This window comes from Pristiophorus japonicus, unplaced genomic scaffold, assembly GCF_044704955.1.
Source record: "Pristiophorus japonicus isolate sPriJap1 unplaced genomic scaffold, sPriJap1.hap1 HAP1_SCAFFOLD_4193, whole genome shotgun sequence".
Lineage (NCBI taxonomy): Eukaryota > Metazoa > Chordata > Chondrichthyes > Pristiophoridae > Pristiophorus > Pristiophorus japonicus.
In genome coordinates, this window is record NW_027254083.1 from 1 (window position 1) to 7707 (window position 7707).

Consider the following 7707-nt stretch of genomic DNA (forward strand, 5'->3'; position numbering starts at 1 on the left):
CTATTCCCTCCCTCCACACCCACTCCCTCCCTCCACTCCCACTCCCACTCCCACCCTGCACTCCTACTCCCTCCACTCCCACACTCCTCTCTCCATTCCCACAATCCCCTTCTCCTACCCTCCACTCCCACACTCCCCCTCTCTCCATTCCCAGATTCCCAGGCTCCCTCTCTCTCTACATTCCCACGATCCCTCTCTCTCTCCCTCCACTCCCACACTCCTCTCTCCCTCCATTCCCACACTCCCTCCCTCTCCCTCCATTCCCACACTCCCCCTCTCTCTCTCTCCCTCCCTCCATTCCCACAATCCTTCTCTCTCTCTTTCTCTATTCCCACTCTCCCGCCCTCTCTCTCTCTCTCTCTCTCTCTCTCATTCCATTCACACGCTCCTTCTCTCCTCCCTCCAATCCCACACTCCCTCTCCCTCCCTCCAATCCCACACTCCCCCTCCCTCCCCACACTCCCTCTCTCTCTCCATCCATTCCCACACTCCCCCTCACTCCCTCCACTCCCACACTCCCTCTCTCACTCCCTCCACTCCCACACTCCCTCCATTCCCAAACTCCTCCTCTCCCTCTCTCCCTCCATTCCCACAGTCACTCCCTCTCCCTCCATTCCCACTCCCCCTCCCCCTCTCTCTCCCTCCATTCCCACTCCCCCCTCTCTCTCTCCCCCTCCATTCCCACTCCCCCCCCCCCTCTCTCTCTCCCTCCATTCCCACTCCCCCTCTCTCTCTCTCCCTCCCTCCATTCTCACGCTCTCTCCCTCTCCCTCCCTCCATTCCCACGCTCCCCCTCCCTCCCTTCCCATGCTCCCCCTCCCTCCCTTCCCATGCTCCCCCTCTCACTCCCTCCCTCCATTCACACACTCCCTCTCTCCACTCACACACTACCTCTCTCCACTCACACACTACCTCTCTCCCACCCTCCATTCCCACACTACTCCTCTCCACTCTCATACTCTCCCTCCCTCCATTCCCATGCTCCCTCTCTCTCTCCCTCCATTCCCACGCTCCCTCCATTCTCACACTCCCTCTCTCCCTCCATTCCCACGCTCCCTCTCCCTCCCTCCATTCCCACTCCCCCTCTCCCGCACTACATTCCCACTCCCCCTCTCCCCCTCCCTCCACTCCCACACTCCCACACTCCCCCTCCCTCCACTCCCACACTCCCTCCACTCCCACACTCCATTCCCACAATCCCCTTCTCCTTCCCTCCACTCCTACACTCCCCCTCTCCCTCTCTCCATTCCCAGATTCCCAGGCTCCCTCTCTCTCTACATTCCCACGATCCCTCTCTCTCTCTCCCTCCACTCCCACACTCACTCACTCTCTCCCTCCACTCCCACACTCCCTCTCTCCCTCCACTCCCACACTCCCTCTCTCCATTCCCACAATCCCCCGCTCCCCCTCTCTCTCCCTCCATTCCCACACTCCCTCCCTCAATTCCCACACTCCCTCCCTCTCCCTCCATTCCCACACTCCCTCTCTCTCTCCCTCCCTCCATTCCCACAATCCTTCTCTCTCTCTTTCTCCATTCCCTCTCTCTCTCTCTCTCTCTCATTCCATTCACACGCTCCCTCTCTCCATCCCTCCAATCCCACAATCCCCCTCCCTCCCTCCAATCCCACACTCCCCCTCCCTCCCCACACTCCCTCTCTCGATCCATCTATTCCCACACTCCCCCTCTCACTCCCTCCACTCCCACACTCCCTCTCTCACTCCCTCCACTCCCACACTCCCTCCATTCCCAAACTCCTCCTCTCCCTCTCTCCCTCCATTCCCACAGTCACTCCCTCTCCCTCAATTCCCACGCTCCCTCTCCCTCCATTCCCACTCCCCCCCTCTCTCTCCCTCCATTCCCACTCCCCCTCTCTCACTCACTCCCTCCATTCTCTCTCTTCCCATGCTCCCCCTCTCTCTCCCTCCCTCCATTCACACGCGCACTCTCTCCATTCGCACGCTCCCTCTCTCTCCCTCCCTCCATTCCCACGCTCCCTCTATCTCCCTCAATTCCCACACTCCCTCTCTCTCCCTCCATTCCCACGCTCCCTCTCTCTCTCTCTCTCTCCCTCCATTCCCATGCTCCCTCGCTCTCCCTCCATTCCCACGCTCTCCCTCCATTCCCACGCTCCCCCTCCCGCCCGCCATTCCCACTCCCCCCCCCCCATAACCCCACCCACGCACTCCCTCCTCCTCCCACTCCCCCCTCCTCGCATTCTACCCTCCCTCCCCCTCCCTCCATTCCCTCTCTCCTGCCATTCCCACACTCCCTCCCTCCCCCTCCATTCCCACGCTCCCACTCTCTCTCCCTCCCTCCATTCCCACTCTCTCTCTCTCCCTCCCTCCCTTCCCATGCTCCCTCCATCACACGCTCCCTTTCTCTCCCCGTCCATTCCCACGCTCCCTTTCTCTCTCCCTCCATTCCTACGCTCGCTCCCTCTCTCTCTCCATTCCCACACTCGCTCTCTCTCTCTCTCTCTCTCCATTCCCACGCTCGCTCTCTCTCTCTCTCCCTCTCCATTCCCACGCTCCCTCTCTCCCTCCATTCCCACGCTCCCTCTCTCTCCCTCCATTCCCACGCTCCCTCTCTCTCCCTCCCTCCATTCCCACGCTCACTCTCTCCCTCCCTCCATTCCCACGCTCCCTCCATTCCCACGCTCCCTCTCTCCCTCCATTCCCACGCTCCCTCTCTCCCTCCATTCCCACGCTCCCTCTCTCCCTCCATTCCCACGCTCCCTCTCTCCCTCCATTCCCACGCTCCCCCTCTCCCTCCATTCCCACGCTCCCCCTCTCCCTCCGTCCATTCCCACGCTCCCTCGCTCTCTCCATTCCCATGCTCCCTCTCTCTCTCCATTCCCATGCTCCCCCTCAGTCCCTTCCCACGCTCCCCCTCCCTCCCTTCCCACAATCCCCCTCCCTCCCCCTCTGCTCCCTCCCTCCCCCTCCACTCCCTCCCTCTTTCTCCTTCCGTCCCCGCGCTCCCTCTCTCCCTCCATTCCCACGCTCCCTCGCTCTCTCCATTCCCATGCTCCTTCGCTCTCTCCATTCCCACGCTCCCCCTCCCTTCCTTCCCACACTCCCCCTCCCTCCGCTCCCTCCCTCTTTCTCCTTCCGTCCCCGCGCTCCCTCTCTCCCTTCGTTCCCACACTCTTCTTACCCTCCCCCACTCCCCCCAGTCCCCCCTCCCCGCACTTCCTACCCCTTCCTCCACACCCCAAAACTCGCCGCACTCCTTCCTCCCTTCCCCTTCCCACCATTCCCTCTCTCTCCCGCCATTCCCACACTACCTCTTTTTCTCCCGCCATTCCCATGCTCTTTCCCTCTCCCGCCATTCCCACGCTCCCTCCCTCGCCACGCTCCCTCTCTCCCTCCATTCCCACACTCCCTCTCTCTCCCTCCATTTCCACACTCCCTCCATTCCCACGCTCCCTCTCTCTCCATTCCCACGCTCCCTCTCTCTCCATTCCCACGCACCCTCACTTTCTCTCTCTCTCCCTCCATTCATTCCCACGCTCGCTCCCTCTCTCTCTCTCTCTCTCTCCCTCCATTCATTCCCAGGCTCCCTCTCTCTCTCCCTCCATTCCCACGCTCCCCCTCCATTCCCACGCTCACCCCCTCTCTCTCTCCCTCTATTCCCACGCTCTCTCCCTCCCTCCATTCCCACGCTCCCTCTCTCCCTCCATTCCCACGCTCCCTCTCTCCCTCCCTCCCTCCATTCCCACGCTCCCTGTCTCCATTCCCAGACTCCCTCTCTCTCTCTCTCTCCCTCCATTCCCACGCTCCCTCTCTGCCTCCATTCCCACTCTCTCTCTCTCTCTCTTTCTCTCCCTCGCTCCATTCATTACCAGGCTCCTTCTCTCTCTCCCTCCATTCATTCCCACGCTCCCTCTCTCTCTCCCTCCATTCCCACGCTCCCCCTCACTTTCCCTCCATTCCCACGCTACCCCTTTCTCTCCCTCCATTCCCACGCTCCCTCTCTCTCCCTCCCTCCATTCCCACGCTCCCTCTCTCCCTCCCTCCATTCCCATGCTCCCTCTCTCCCTCCATTTCCACGCTCCCTCTCTCCCTCCATTCCCACACTCCCTCTCCCTCCCTCCATTACCACGCTCCCCCTCTCTCCCCCTCCATTCCCACGCTCCCTCTCTCCCTCCCTCCATTCCCACGCTCCCTCTCCCTCCATTCCCACGCACCCTCACTTTCTCTCTCTCTCCCTCCATTCATTCCCAGGCTCCCTCTCTCTCCCCCTCCATTCCCACGCTCACCCCCTCTCTCTCTCCCTCTATTCCCACGCTCTCTCTCCCTCCCTCCCTCCATTCCCAGACTCCCTCTCTCCATTCCCAGACTCCCTCTCTCCATTCCCAGACTCTCTCTCTCTCTCTCTCTCCCTCCATTCCCACGCTCCCTCTCTCCCTCCATTTCCACGCTCTCTCTCTCTCTCTCTCTCCCTCGCTCCATTCATTCCTAGGATCCTTCTCTCTCTCCCTCCATTCATTCCCACGCTCCCTCTCTCTCCCTCCATTCCCACGCTACCCCTCTCTCTCCCTCCATTCCCACGCTCCCTCTCTCTCCCTCCCTCCATTCCCACGCTCCCTCTCTCCCTCCATTCACACGCTCCCTCCATTCCCACGCTCCCTCTCTCCCTCCATTCACACGCTCCCTCCATTCACACACTCCCCCTCTCCCTCCATTCCCATGCTCCCTCTCTCCCTCCATTCCCACGCTCCCTCTCTCCCTCCATTCACACGCTCCCTCTCTCCCTCCATTCCCACGCTCCCTCTCTCCCTCCATTCCCACCCTCCCTCTCCCTCCCCACACTCCCCCTCCCTTCCTTCCCACACTCCCCCTCCGCTCCCTCCCTCTTTCTCCTTCCGTCCCCGCGCTCCCCCTCTCCCTTCGTTCCCACACTCTTCTTACCCTCCCCCACTCCCAGCACTCCCCCCAGTCCTCCTCCCCGCACTTCCCACCCCTTCCTCCACACCCCCTACTCCCCGCACTCCTTCCTCCCTTCCCCCTCCCTCCATTCCCTCTCTCTCCCGCCATTCCCACACTACCTCTTTTTCTCCCGCCATTCCCACGCTCTCTCCCTCTCCCGCCATTCCCACGCTCTCTCCCTCTCCCTCCATTCCCACGCTCCCCCTCTCTCTCCCTCGTTCCATTCCCATGCTCCCTCTCTCTCTCCCTCCATCCATTCCCACGCTCCTTCCCTCTCTCTCCCTCCATTCTCACACTCCCTCTCTCCCTCCATTCCCACGCTCCCTCTCCCTCCCTCCCTTCCCACGTTCCATCTCTCTCCCTCCATTCCCTCGCTCCCTCTCTCTCCCTCCACTCCCACAATCCCTCTCTTTCTACCTCCATTCCCACACGCCCACTCTCCATTCCCACACTCGCCCTTTCCCTCTCCCTCCCTCCATTCCCAGTCACTCCCCCTCCCTCTCCCTTCCCACGCTCCATTCTCACACACACTCTCCCTCCCTCCATTCCCACGCTCCCTCTCTCCCTCCCTCCATTCCCACACTCCCTCCATTTCCACTCCCCATCTCTCTCCCTCCATTCCCACTCCCTCCCTCCATTCCCATTCCCGCTCCCTTCCCACTCCACCTCTCCCTCCCTCCATTCCCACGCTCCCCCTCTCTCCCTCCATTCCCACGCTCCCCCCTCTCTCCCTCCATTCCCACGCTCCCTCCAATCCCACACTCCTTCTCTCCCTCCATTCCCACAATCCCGCTCTCCCTCCATGCTCACAATCCCGCTCTCCCTCTCTCCCTTCATTCCCTCCATTCCCAGTCACTCCCCCTCCCGCCATTCCCACGCCCCCTCTCTCTCTCTCCCCCTCTCACTCCCTCCATTCCCACGCTCGCTCTCTCCCCCCTCCATTCCCACGCTCCCTCCCTCTCTCTCTCTCCATTCCCACTCCCACTTTCCCTCTCCCTCCCTCTATTCCCTCCCTCCACACCCACTCCCTCCCTCCACTCCCACTCCCACCCTGCACTCCTACTCCCTCCACTCCCACACTCCCTCTCTCCATTCCCACAATCCCCTTCTCCTACCCTCCACTCCCACACTCCCCCTCTCCCTCTCTCCATTCCCAGATTCCCAGGCTCCCTCTCTCTCTACATTCCCACGATCCCTCTCTCTCTCTCCCTCCCTCCACTCCCACATTCCCTCTCTTCCTCCATTCCCACACTCCCTCCCTCTCCCTCCATTCCCACACTCCCCCTCTCTCTCTCTCTCTCTCTCTCCCTCCCTCCATTCCCACAATCCTTCTCTCTCTCTTTCTCTATTCCCACTCTCCCGCCCTCTCTCTCTCTCTCTCATTCCATTCACACGCTCCTTCTCTCCTCCCTCCAATCCCACACTCCCTCTCCCTCCCTCCAATCCCACACTCCCCCTCCCTCCCCACACTCCCTCTCTCTCTCCATCCATTCCCACACTCCCCCTCACTCCCTCCACTCCCACACTCCCTCTCTCACTCCCTCCACTCCCACACTCCCTCCATTCCCAAACTCCTCCTCTCCCTCTCTCCCTCCATTCCCACAGTCACTCCCTCTCCCTCCATTCCCACTCCCCCTCCCCCTCTCTCTCCCTCCATTCCCACTCCCCCCTCTCTCTCTTCCCTCCATTCCCACTCCCCCCCCCTCTCTCTCTCTCTCTCTCCCTCCATTCCCACTCCCCCTCTCTCTCTCTCCCTCCCTCCATTCTCACGCTCTCTCCCTCTCCCTCCCTCCATTCCCACGCTCCCCCTCCCTCCCTTCCCATGCTCCCCCTCCCTCCCTTCCCATGCTCCCCCTCTCACTCCCTCCCTCCATTCACACACTCCCTCTCTCCACTCACACATTACCTCTCTCCACTCACACACTACCTCTCTCCCACCCTCCATTCCCACACTACTCCTCTCCACTCTCATACTCTCCCTCCCTCCATTCCCATGCTCCCTCTCTCTCTCCCTCCATTCCCACGCTCCCTCCATTCTCACACTCCCTCTCTCCCTCCATTCCCACGCTCCCTCTCCCTCCCTCCATTCCCACTCCCCCTCTCCCGCACTACATTCCCACTCCCCCTCTCCCCCTCCCTCCACTCCCACACTCCCCCTCCCTCCACTCCCACACTCCCTCCACTCCCACACTCCATTCCCACAATCCCCTTCTCCTTCCCTCCACTCCTACACTCCCCCTCTCCCTCTCTCCATTCCCAGATTCCCAGGCTCCCTCTCTCTCTACATTCCCACGATCCCTCTCTCTCTCTCCCTCCACTCCCACACTCACTCACTCTCTCCCTCCACTCCCACACTCCTCTCTCCCTCCACTCCCACACTCCCTCTCTCCATTCCCACAATCCCCCGCTCCCCCTCTCTCTCCCTCCATTCCCACACTCCCTCCCCTCAATTCCCACACTCCCTCCCTCTCCCTCCATTCCCACACTCCCTCTCTCTCTCCCTCCCTCCATTCCCACAATCCTTCTCTCTCTCTTTCTCCATTCTCTCTCTCTTCTCTTCTCTCTCTCTCTCTCTCTCTCATTCCATTCACACGCTCCCTCTCTCCATCCCTCCAATCCCACAATCCCCCTCCCTCCCTCCAATCCCACACTCCCCCTCCCTCCCCACACTCCCTCTCTCGATCCATCTATTCCCACACTCCCCCTCTCACTCCCTCCACTCCCACACTCCCTCTCTCACTCCCTCCACTCCCACACTCCCTCCATTCCCAAACT

At 61.2% G+C, this 7707-nt stretch overlaps 1 pseudogene; it reads right to left on the bottom strand.

Annotated features, from left to right (window-relative positions):
- Window positions 1–325: 325 nt before the first annotated feature.
- Window positions 326–7501, bottom strand: LOC139250742 (putative uncharacterized protein DDB_G0271982; annotated as a pseudogene).
- Between the last annotated feature and the right edge of the window lie 206 nt (window positions 7502–7707).